General features: G+C 47.4%; 14 non-coding genes and 8 pseudogenes across 14 annotated transcripts; all 22 read left to right on the forward strand.

Annotated features, from left to right (window-relative positions):
* Positions 1-136: 136 nt before the first annotated feature.
* LOC123173941 (uncharacterized) lies at positions 137-242 on the forward strand (annotated as a pseudogene).
* A 372-nt stretch (positions 243-614) lies between these two features.
* Positions 615-733, forward strand: LOC123173881 (5S ribosomal RNA). The gene has a single exon (XR_006486595.1). It is a non-coding gene; the product is annotated as a 5S ribosomal RNA (ribosomal RNA).
* Positions 734-1,103: 370 nt separating this feature from the next.
* LOC123173927 (uncharacterized) lies at positions 1,104-1,209 on the forward strand (annotated as a pseudogene).
* Positions 1,210-1,578: 369 nt separating this feature from the next.
* LOC123173937 (uncharacterized) lies at positions 1,579-1,684 on the forward strand (annotated as a pseudogene).
* Positions 1,685-2,055: 371 nt separating this feature from the next.
* On the forward strand, positions 2,056-2,174 carry LOC123173898 (5S ribosomal RNA). Its single transcript, XR_006486611.1, has one exon. It is a non-coding gene; the product is annotated as a 5S ribosomal RNA (ribosomal RNA).
* Positions 2,175-2,546: 372 nt separating this feature from the next.
* On the forward strand, positions 2,547-2,665 carry LOC123173867 (5S ribosomal RNA). The gene has a single exon (XR_006486581.1). It is a non-coding gene; the product is annotated as a 5S ribosomal RNA (ribosomal RNA).
* Positions 2,666-3,035: 370 nt separating this feature from the next.
* Positions 3,036-3,141, forward strand: LOC123173928 (uncharacterized; annotated as a pseudogene).
* A 369-nt stretch (positions 3,142-3,510) lies between these two features.
* LOC123173983 (5S ribosomal RNA) lies at positions 3,511-3,629 on the forward strand. Its single transcript, XR_006486665.1, has one exon. It is a non-coding gene; the product is annotated as a 5S ribosomal RNA (ribosomal RNA).
* Positions 3,630-4,001: 372 nt separating this feature from the next.
* LOC123173868 (5S ribosomal RNA) lies at positions 4,002-4,120 on the forward strand. Its single transcript, XR_006486582.1, has one exon. It is a non-coding gene; the product is annotated as a 5S ribosomal RNA (ribosomal RNA).
* Positions 4,121-4,490: 370 nt separating this feature from the next.
* LOC123173929 (uncharacterized) lies at positions 4,491-4,596 on the forward strand (annotated as a pseudogene).
* A 371-nt stretch (positions 4,597-4,967) lies between these two features.
* Positions 4,968-5,086, forward strand: LOC123173886 (5S ribosomal RNA). Its single transcript, XR_006486600.1, has one exon. It is a non-coding gene; the product is annotated as a 5S ribosomal RNA (ribosomal RNA).
* Positions 5,087-5,455: 369 nt separating this feature from the next.
* On the forward strand, positions 5,456-5,574 carry LOC123173877 (5S ribosomal RNA). Its single transcript, XR_006486591.1, has one exon. It is a non-coding gene; the product is annotated as a 5S ribosomal RNA (ribosomal RNA).
* Positions 5,575-5,944: 370 nt separating this feature from the next.
* LOC123173938 (uncharacterized) lies at positions 5,945-6,050 on the forward strand (annotated as a pseudogene).
* A 371-nt stretch (positions 6,051-6,421) lies between these two features.
* On the forward strand, positions 6,422-6,540 carry LOC123173899 (5S ribosomal RNA). The gene has a single exon (XR_006486612.1). It is a non-coding gene; the product is annotated as a 5S ribosomal RNA (ribosomal RNA).
* A 372-nt stretch (positions 6,541-6,912) lies between these two features.
* Positions 6,913-7,031, forward strand: LOC123173873 (5S ribosomal RNA). The gene has a single exon (XR_006486587.1). It is a non-coding gene; the product is annotated as a 5S ribosomal RNA (ribosomal RNA).
* A 370-nt stretch (positions 7,032-7,401) lies between these two features.
* Positions 7,402-7,520, forward strand: LOC123173984 (5S ribosomal RNA). Its single transcript, XR_006486666.1, has one exon. It is a non-coding gene; the product is annotated as a 5S ribosomal RNA (ribosomal RNA).
* A 370-nt stretch (positions 7,521-7,890) lies between these two features.
* LOC123173878 (5S ribosomal RNA) lies at positions 7,891-8,009 on the forward strand. Its single transcript, XR_006486592.1, has one exon. It is a non-coding gene; the product is annotated as a 5S ribosomal RNA (ribosomal RNA).
* A 371-nt stretch (positions 8,010-8,380) lies between these two features.
* LOC123173919 (uncharacterized) lies at positions 8,381-8,486 on the forward strand (annotated as a pseudogene).
* A 370-nt stretch (positions 8,487-8,856) lies between these two features.
* Positions 8,857-8,962, forward strand: LOC123173946 (uncharacterized; annotated as a pseudogene).
* Positions 8,963-9,321: 359 nt separating this feature from the next.
* LOC123173963 (5S ribosomal RNA) lies at positions 9,322-9,440 on the forward strand. The gene has a single exon (XR_006486647.1). It is a non-coding gene; the product is annotated as a 5S ribosomal RNA (ribosomal RNA).
* Positions 9,441-9,812: 372 nt separating this feature from the next.
* Positions 9,813-9,931, forward strand: LOC123173879 (5S ribosomal RNA). Its single transcript, XR_006486593.1, has one exon. It is a non-coding gene; the product is annotated as a 5S ribosomal RNA (ribosomal RNA).
* Positions 9,932-10,301: 370 nt separating this feature from the next.
* LOC123173875 (5S ribosomal RNA) lies at positions 10,302-10,420 on the forward strand. Its single transcript, XR_006486589.1, has one exon. It is a non-coding gene; the product is annotated as a 5S ribosomal RNA (ribosomal RNA).
* Positions 10,421-10,526: the final 106 nt, after the last annotated feature.

Genomic DNA, 10,526 nt, shown 5'->3' on the forward strand with positions numbered 1-10,526 from the left:
GGGGGGGGAGTAAGTAGTGTATATAGGGCATTATCCATTATTAGGCAACGGTTGTAATGGTAGTAAGAATGACAATCATCTTTGCAGTGGACCTGGGAGTGGCAAGCATAAGGGACGAAGGCGGGGGTAACTTGTGGGATGCGATCATAGCAGCACTAAAGCACCGGATCCCATCAGAACTCCGAAGTTAAGCGTGCTTGGGTGAGAGTAGTACTCGGATGGGTGACCTCGTGTTGCATTCCCTTTTTAATTATTTTTTGCGCCTCGTGACAAACATATCGCATGTGCGCGATATATATTAACCCCGTTATATTATTTTTGACATTTGCGATATGTTTTAGCTCGCTGCTCATTGGTCACCCATCTAGAGGCGGCTTTGTGGCGCGAGGAGCGCGTTCTGAAAGGGGTAAAAAAATACGTGTTGCTGCGGTATAGAGGGAGGGGTGGAAACTGTGGTAAACTCGTCTCCGTGTTTGAGGGGGGGGGAGTAAGTAGTATATATAGGGCATTATCCATTATTAGGCAACGGTTGTAATGGTAGTAAGAATGACAATCATCTTTGCAGTGGACCTGGGAGTGGCAAGCATAAGGGACGAAGGCGGGGGTAACATGTCGGATGCGATCATACCAGCACTAAAGCACCGGATCCCATCAGAACTCCGTAGTTAAGCGTGCTTGGGCGAGAGTAGTATTAGGATGGGTGACCTCCTGGGAAGTCCTCTTGTTGCATTCCCTTTTTAATTATTTTTTGCGGCTCGTGACAAACATATCGCATGTGCGCGATATATATTAACCCCATTATATTATTTTTCACATTTGCGATATGTTTTAGCTCGCAGCAAATTGGTCACGCGTCTAGAGGCGGCTTTGTGGCGCGAGGAGCGCGTTCTGAAAGGGGTAACAAATACGTGTTGCTGCGGTATAGAGGGAGGGGTGGAAACCGTGGTAAACTCGTCTCCCTGTTTGAGGGGGGGGAGTAAGTAGTATATATAGGGCATTATCCATTATTAGGCAACGGTTGTAATGGTAGTAAGAATGACAATCATCTTTGCAGTGGACCTGGGAGTGGCAAGCATAAGGGACGAAGGCGGGGGTAACATGTGGGATGCGATCATAGCAGCACTAAAGCACCGGATCCCATCAGAACTCCGAAGTTAAGCGTGCTTGGGTGAGAGTAGTACTAGGATGGGTGACCTCGTGTTGCATTCCCTTTTTAATTATTTTTTGCGCCTCGTGACAAACATATCGCATGTGCGCGATATATATTAACCCCGTTATATTATTTTTGACATTTGCGATATGTTTTAGCTCGCAGCTCATTGGTCACGCGTCTAGAGGCGGCTTTGTGGCGCGAGGAGCGCGTTCTGAAAGGGGTAAAAATACGTGTTGCTGCGGTATAGAGGGAGGGGTGGAAACCGTGGTAAACTCGTCTCCGTGTTTGAGGGGGGGGAGTAAGTAGTATATATAGGGCATTATCCATCATTAGGCAACGGTTGTAATGGTAGTAAGAATGACAATCATCTTTGCAGTGGACCTGGGAGTGGCAAGCATAAGGGACGAAGGCGGGGGTAACATGTGGGATGCGATCATAGCAGCACTAAAGCACCGGATCCCATCAGAACTCCGAAGTTAAGCGTGCTTGGGTGAGAGAAGTACTAGGATGGGTGACCTCGTGTTGCATTCCCTTTTTAATTATTATTTTTTCCTCGTGACAAACATATCGCATGTGCGCGATATATATTAACCCCGTTATATTATTTTTGACATTTGCGATATGTTTTAGCTCGCTGCTCATTGGTCACGTGTCTAGAGGCGGCTTTGTGGCGCGAGGAGCGCGTTCTGAAAGGGGTAAAAAAATAAGTGTTGCTGCGGTATAGAGGGAGGGGTGGAAACCGTGGTAAACTCGTCCCCGTGTTTGAGGGGGGGGAGTAAGTAGTATATATAGGGCATTATCCATTATTAGGCAACGGTTGTAATGGTAGTAAGAATGACAATCATCTTTGCAGTAGACCTGGGAGTGGCAAGCATAAGGGACGAAGGCGGGGGTAGCATGTCGGATGCGATCATACCAGCACTAGAGCACCGGATCCCATCAGAACTCCGTTGTTAAGCGTGCTTGGGCGAGAGTAGTACTAGGATGGGTGACCTCCTGGCAAGTCCTCGTGTTGCATTCCCTTTTTAATTATTTTTGCGGCTCGTGACAAACATATCGCATGTGCGCGATATATATTAACCCCGTTATATTATTTTTGACATTTGCGATATGTTTTAGCTCGCTGCTCATTGGTCACGCGTCTAGAGGCGGCTTTGTGGCGCGAGGAGCGCGTTCTGAAAGGGGTAAAAAAATACGTGTTGCTGCGGTATAGAGGGAGGGGTGGAAACCGTGGTAAACTCGTCTCCGTGTTTGAGGGGGGGGGGAGTAAGTAGTATATATAGGGCATTATCCATTATTAGGCAACGGTTGTAATGGTAGTAAGAATGACAATCATCTTTGCAGTGGACCTGGGAGTGGCAAGCATAAGGGACGAAGGCGGGGGTAACATGTCGGATGCGATCATACCAGCACTAAAGCACCGGATCCCATCAGAACTCCGTAGTTAAGCGTGCTTGGGCGAGAGTAGTACTAGGATGGGTGACCTCCTGGCAAGTCCTTGTGTTGCATTCCCTTTTTAATTATTTTTTGCGCCTCGTGACAAACATATCGCATGTGCGCGATATATATTAACCCCGTTATATTATTTTTGACATTTGCGATATGTTTTAGCTCGCAGCTCATTGGTCACGCGTCTAGAGGCGGCTTTGTGGCGCGAGGAGCGCGTTCTGAAAGGGGTAAAAAATACGTGTTGCTGCGGTATAGAGGGAGGGGTGGAAACCGTGGTAAACTCGTCTCCGTGTTTGAGGGGGGGGAGTAAGTAGTATATATAGGGCATTATCCATCATTAGGCAACGGTTGTAATGGTAGTAAGAATGACAATCATCTTTGCAGTGGACCTGGGAGTGGCAAGCATAAGGGACGAAGGCGGGGGTAACATGTGGGATGCGATCATAGCAGCACTAAAGCACCGGATCCCATCAGAACTCCGAAGTTAAGCGTGCTTGGGTGAGAGTAGTACTAGGATGGGTGACCTCGTGTTGCATTCCCTTTTTAATTATTTTTTGCGCCTCGTGACAAACATATCGCATGTGCGCGATATATATTAACCCCGTTATATTATTTTTGACATTTGCGATATGTTTTAGCTCGCTGCTCATTGGTCACGTGTCTAGAGGCGGCTTTTTGGCGCGAGGAGCGCGTTCTGAAAGGGGTAAAAAAATACGTGTTGCTGCGGTATAGAGGGAGGGGTGGAAAACGTGGTAAACTCGTCTCCGTGTTTGAGGGGGGGAGTAAGTAGTATATATAGGGCATTATCCATTATTAGGCAACGGTTGTAATGGTAGTAAGAATGACAATCATCTTTGCAGTAGCCTGGGAGTGGCAAGCATAAGGGACGAAGGCGGGGGTAACATGTCGGATGCGATCATACCAGCACTAAAGCACCGGATCCCATCAGAACTCCGTAGTTAAGCGTGCTTGGGCGAGAGTAGTACTAGGATGGGTGACCTCCTGGCAAGTCCTCGTGTTGCATTCCCTTTTTAATTATTTTTGCGGCTCGTGACAAACATATCGCATGTGCGCGATATATATTAACCCCGTTATATTATTTTTGACATTTGCGATATGTTTTAGCTCGCTGCTCATTGGTCACGCGTCTAGAGGCGGCTTTGTGGCGCGAGGAGCGCGTTCTGAAAGGGGTAAAAAAATACGTGTTGCTGCGGTATAGAGGGAGGGGTGGAAACCGTGGTAAACTCGTCTCCGTGTTTGAGGGGGGGGGGAGTAAGTAGTATATATAGGGCATTATCCATTATTAGGCAACGGTTGTAATGGTAGTAAGAATGACAATCATCTTTGCAGTGGACCTGGGAGTGGCAAGCATAAGGGACGAAGGCGGGGGTAACATGTCGGATGCGATCATACCAGCACTAAAGCACCGGATCCCATCAGAACTCCGTAGTTAAGCGTGCTTGGGCGAGAGTAGTACTAGGATGGGTGACCTCCTGGCAAGTCCTTGTGTTGCATTCCCTTTTTAATTATTTTTTGCGCCTCGTGACAAACATATCGCATGTGCGCGATATATATTAACCCCGTTATATTATTTTTGACATTTGCGATATGTTTTAGCTCGCAGCTCATTGGTCACGCGTCTAGAGGCGGCTTTGTGGCGCGAGGAGCGCGTTCTGAAAGGGGTAAAAAATACGTGTTGCTGCGGTATAGAGGGAGGGGTGGAAACCGTGGTAAACTCGTCTCCGTGTTTGAGGGGGGGGAGTAAGTAGTATATATAGGGCATTATCCATCATTAGGCAACGGTTGTAATGGTAGTAAGAATGACAATCATCTTTGCAGTGGACCTGGGAGTGGCAAGCATAAGGGACGAAGGCGGGGGTAACATGTGGGATGCGATCATAGCAGCACTAAAGCACCGGATCCCATCAGAACTCCGAAGTTAAGCGTGCTTGGGTGAGAGTAGTACTAGGATGGGTGACCTCGTGTTGCATTCCCTTTTTAATTATTATTTTTTCCTCGTGACAAACATATCGCATGTGCGCGATATATATTAACCCCGTTATATTATTTTTGACATTTGCGATATGTTTTAGCTCGCTGCTCATTGGTCACGTGTCTAGAGGCGGCTTTGTGGCGCGAGGGGCGCGTTCTGAAAGGGGTAAAAAAATAAGTGTTGCTGCGGTATAGAGGGAGGGGTGGAAACCGTGGTAAACTCGTCCCCGTGTTTGAGGGGGGGGAGTAAGTAATATATATAGGGCATTATCCATTATTAGGCAACGGTTGTAATGGTAGTAAGAATGACAATCATCTTTGCAGTAGACCTGGGAGTGGCAAGCATAAGGGACGAAGGCGGGGGTAGCATGTCGGATGCGATCATACCAGCACTAGAGCACCGGATCCCATCAGAACTCCGTAGTTAAGCGTGCTTGGGCGAGAGTAGTACTAGGATGGGTGACCTCCTGGCAAGTCCTTGTGTTGCATTCCCTTTTTAATTATTTTTGCGGCTCGTGACAAACATATCGCATGTGCGCGATATATATTAACCCCGTTATATTATTTTTGACATTTGCGATATGTTTTAGCTCGCTGCTCATTGGTCACGCGTCTAGAGGCGGCTTTGTGGCGCGAGGAGCGCGTTCTGAAAGGGGTAAAAAAATACGTGTTGCTGCGGTATAGAGGGAGGGGTGGAAACCGTGGTAAACTCGTCTCCGTGTTTGAGGGGGGGAGTAAGTAGTATATATAGGGCATTATCCATTATTAGGCAACGGTTGTAATGGTAGTAAGAATGACAATCATCTTTGCAGTGGACGTGGGAGTGGCAAGCATAAGGGACGAAGGCGGGGGTAACATGTCGGATGCGATCATACCAGCACTAAAGCACCGGATCCCATCAGAACTCCGTAGTTAAGCGTGCTTGGGCGAGAGTAGTACTAGGATGGGTGACCTCCTGGGAAGTCCTCGTGTTGCATTCCCTTTTTAATTATTTTTTGCGCCTCGTGACAAACATATCGCATGTGCGCGATATATATTAACCCCGTTATATTATTTTTGACATTTGCGATATGTTTTAGCTCGCAGCTCATTGGTCACGCGTCTAGAGGCGGCTTTGTGGCGCGAGGAGCGCGTTCTGAAAGGGGTAAAAAATACGTGTTGCTGCGGTATAGAGGGAGGGGTGGAAACCGTGGTAAACTCGTCTCCGTGTTTGAGGGGGGGGAGTAAGTAGTATATATAGGGCATTATCCATCATTAGGCAACGGTTGTAATGGTAGTAAGAATGACAATCATCTTTGCAGTGGACCTGGGAGTGGCAAGCATAAGGGACGAAGGCGGGGGTAACATGTGGGATGCGATCATAGCAGCACTAAAGCACCGGATCCCATCAGAACTCCGAAGTTAAGCGTGCTTGGGTGAGAGAAGTACTAGGATGGGTGACCTCGTGTTGCATTCCCTTTTTAATTATTATTTTTTCCTCGTGACAAACATATCGCATGTGCGCGATATATATTAACCCCGTTATATTATTTTTGACATTTGCGATATGTTTTAGCTCGCTGCTCATTGGTCACGTGTCTAGAGGCGGCTTTGTGGCGCGAGGAGCGCGTTCTGAAAGGGGTAAAAAAATAAGTGTTGCTGCGGTATAGAGGGAGGGGTGGAAACCGTGGTAAACTCGTCCCCGTGTTTGAGGGGGGGGAGTAAGTAGTATATATAGGGCATTATCCATTATTAGGCAACGGTTGTAATGGTAGTAAGAATGACAATCATCTTTGCAGTAGACCTGGGAGTGGCAAGCATAAGGGACGAAGGCGGGGGTAGCATGTCGGATGCGATCATACCAGCACTAGAGCACCGGATCCCATCAGAACTCCGTTGTTAAGCGTGCTTGGGCGAGAGTAGTACTAGGATGGGTGACCTCCTGGCAAGTCCTCGTGTTGCATTCCCTTTTTAATTATTTTTGCGGCTCGTGACAAACATATCGCATGTGCGCGATATATATTAACCCCGTTATATTATTTTTGACATTTGCGATATGTTTTAGCTCGCTGCTCATTGGTCACGCGTCTAGAGGCGGCTTTGTGGCGCGAGGAGCGCGTTCTGAAAGGGGTAAAAAAATACGTGTTGCTGCGGTATAGAGGGAGGGGTGGAAACCGTGGTAAACTCGTCTCCGTGTTTGAGGGGGGGGGGAGTAAGTAGTATATATAGGGCATTATCCATTATTAGGCAACGGTTGTAATGGTAGTAAGAATGACAATCATCTTTGCAGTGGACGTGGGAGTGGCAAGCATAAGGGACGAAGGCGGGGGTAACATGTCGGATGCGATCATACCAGCACTAAAGCACCGGATCCCATCAGAACTCCGTAGTTAAGCGTGCTTTGGCGAGAGTAGTATTAGGATGGGTGACCTCCTGGGAAGTCCTCGTGTTGCATTCCCTTTTTAATTATTTTCTGCGGCTCGTGACAAACATATCGCATGTGCGCGATATATATTAACCCCATTATATTATTTTTGACATTTGCGATATGTTTTAGCTCGCAGCTCATTGGTCACGCGTCTAGAGGCGGCTTTGTGGCGCGATGAGCGCGTTCTGAAAGGGGTAAAAAATACGTGTTGCTGCGGTATAGAGGGAGGGGTGGAAACCGTGGTAAACTCGTCTCCGTGTTTGAGGGGGGGGAGTAAGTAGTATATATAGGGCATTATCCATTATTAGGCAACGGTTGTAATGGTAGTAAGAATGACAATCATCTTTGCAGTGGACCTGGGAGTAGCAAGCATAAGGGACGAAGGCGGGGGTAACATGTCGGATGCGATCATACCAGCACTAAAGCACCGGATCCCATCAGAACTCCGTAGTTAAGCGTGCTTGGGCGAGAGTAGTACTAGGATGGGTGACCTCCTGGCAAGTCCTCGTGTTGCATTCCCTTTTTAATTATTTTTGCGGCTCGTGACAAACATATCGCATGTGCGCGATATATATTAACCCCGTTATATTATTTTTGACATTTGCGATATGTTTTAGCTCGCTGCTCATTGGTCACGCGTCTAGAGGCGGCTTTGTGGCGCGAGGAGCGCGTTCTGAAAGGGGTAAAAAAATACGTGTTGCTGCGGTATAGAGGGAGGGGTGGAAACCGTGGTAAACTCGTCTCCGTGTTTGAGGGGGGGGAGTAAGTAGTATATATAGGGCATTATCCATTATTAGGCAACGGTTGTAATGGTAGTAAGAATGACAATCATCTTTGCAGTGGACGTGGGAGTGGCAAGCATAAGGGACGAAGGCGGGGGTAACATGTCGGATGCGATCATACCAGCACTAAAGCACCGTATCCCATCAGAACTTCGTAGTTAAGCGTGCTTGGGCGAGAGTAGTATTAGGATGGGTGACCTCCTGGGAAGTCCTCGTGTTGCATTCCCTTTTTAATTATTTTTTGCGGCTCGTGACAAACATATCGCATGTGCGCGATATATATTAACCCCATTATATTATTTTTGACATTTGCGATATGTTTTAGCTCGCAGCAAATTGGTCACGCGTCTAGAGGCGGCTTTGTGGCGCGAGGAGCGCGTTCTGAAAGGGGTAACAAATACGTGTTGCTGCGGTATAGAGGGAGGGGTGGAAACTGTGGTAAACTCGTCTCCGTGTTTGAGGGGGGGGGAGTAAGTAGTATATATAGGGCATTATCCATTATTAGGCAACGGTTGTAATGGTAGTAAGAATGACAATCATCTTTGCAGTGGACCTGGGAGTGGCAAGCATAAGGGACGAAGGCGGGGGTAACATGTCGGATGCGATCATACCAGCACTAAAGCACCGGATCCCATCAGAACTCCGAAGTTAAGCGTGCTTGGGTGAGAGTAGTACTAGGATGGGTGACCTCATGTTGCATTCCCTTTTTAATTATTTTTTGCGCCTCGTGACAAACATATCGCATGTGCGCGATATATATTAACCCCGTTATATTATTTTTGACATTTGCGATATGTTTTAGCTCGCAGCTCATTGGTCACGCGTCTAGAGGCGGCTTTGTGGCGCGAGGAGCGCGTTCTGAAAGGGGTAAAAAATACGTGTTGCTGCGGTATAGAGGGAGGGGTGGAAACCGTGGTAAACTCGTCTCCGTGTTTGAGGGGGGGGAGTAAGTAGTATATATAGGGCATTATCCATCATTAGGCAACGGTTGTAATGGTAGTAAGAATGACAATCATCTTTGCAGTGGACCTGGGAGTGGCAAGCATAAGGGACGAAGGCGGGGGTAACATGTGGGATGCGATCATAGCAGCACTAAAGCACCGGATCCCATCAGAAGTCCGAAGTTAAGCGTGCTTGGGTGAGAGTAGTACTAGGATGGGTGACCTCGTGTTGCATTCCCTTTTTAATTATTTTTTGCGCCTCGTGACAAACATATCGCATGTGCGCGATATATATTAACCCCGTTATATTATTTTTGACATTTGCGATATGTTTTAGCTCGCTGCTCATTGGTCATGCGTCTAGAGGCGGCTTTCTGGCGCAAGGAGCGCGTTCTGAAAGGGGTAAAAAAATACGTGTTGCTGCGGTATAGAGGGAGGGGTGCAAACCGTGGTAAACTCGTCTCCATGTTTGAGGGGGGGGAGTAAGTAGTGTATATAGGGCATTATCCATTATTAGGCAACGGCTGTAATGGTAGTAAGAATGACAATCATCTTTGCAGTGGCAAGCAGAAGGGACAAAGGCGGGGCTAACATGTTGGATGCGATCATACCAGCACTAAAGCACCGGATCCCATCAGAACTCCGAAGTTAAGTATGCTTGGGCGAGAGTAGTACTAGGATGGGTGACCTCCTGGGAAGTCCTCGTGTTGCATTCCCTTTTTAATTATTTTTTGCGCCTCGTGACGAACATATCGCATGTGCGCGATATATATTAACCCCGTTATATTATTTTTGACATTTGCGATATGTTTTAGCTCGCTGCTCATTGGTCACGCGTCTAGAGGCGGCTTTGTGGCGCGAGGAGCGCGTTCTGAAAAGGGTAAAAAATACGTGTTGCTGCGGTATAGAGGGAGGGGTGGAAACCGTGGTAAACTCGTCTCCGTGTTTGAGGGGGGGGGGAGTAAGTAGTATATATAGGGCATTATCCATTATTAGGCAATGGTTGTAATGGTAGTAAGAATGACAATCATCTTTGCAGTGGACCTGGGAGTGGCAAGCATAAGGGACGAAGGCGGGGGTAACATGTCGGATGCGATCATACCAGCACTAAAGCACCGGATCCCATCAGAACTCCGAAGTTAAGCGTGCTTGGGTGAGAGTAGTACTAGGATGGGTGACCTCCTGGAAAATCCTCCTGTTGCATTCCCTTTTTAATTATGTTTTGCGCCTCATGACAAACATATCGCATGTGCGCGATATATATTAACCCCGTTATATTATTTTTGACATTTGCGATATGTTTTAGCTCGCTGCTCATTGGTCACGCGTCTAGAGGCGGCTTTGTGGCGCGAGGAGCGCGTTCTGAAAGGGGTAAAAAAATACGTGTTGCTGCGGTATAGAGGGAGGGGTGGAAACCGTGGTAAACTCGTCTCCGTGTTTGAGGGGGGGAGTAAGTAGTATATATAGGGCATTATCCATTATTAGGCAACGGTTGTAATGGTAGTAAGAATGACAATCATCTTTGCAGTGGACCTGGGAGTGGCAAGCATAAGGGACGAAGGCGGGGGTAAAATGTCGGATGCGATCATACCAGCACTAAAGCATTGGATCCCATCAAAACTCCGAAGTTAAGCGTGCTTGGGCGAGAGTAGTACTAGGATGGGTGACCTCCTGGGAAGTCCTCGTGTTGCATTCCCTTTTTAATTATTTTTTGCGCCTCGTGACAAACATATCGCATGTGCGCGATATATATTAACCCCGTTATATTATTTTTGACATTTGCGATATGTTTTAGCTCGCTG

This window comes from Triticum aestivum, unplaced genomic scaffold (assembly GCF_018294505.1).
Source record: "Triticum aestivum cultivar Chinese Spring unplaced genomic scaffold, IWGSC CS RefSeq v2.1 scaffold45329, whole genome shotgun sequence".
Lineage (NCBI taxonomy): Eukaryota > Viridiplantae > Streptophyta > Magnoliopsida > Poales > Poaceae > Triticum > Triticum aestivum.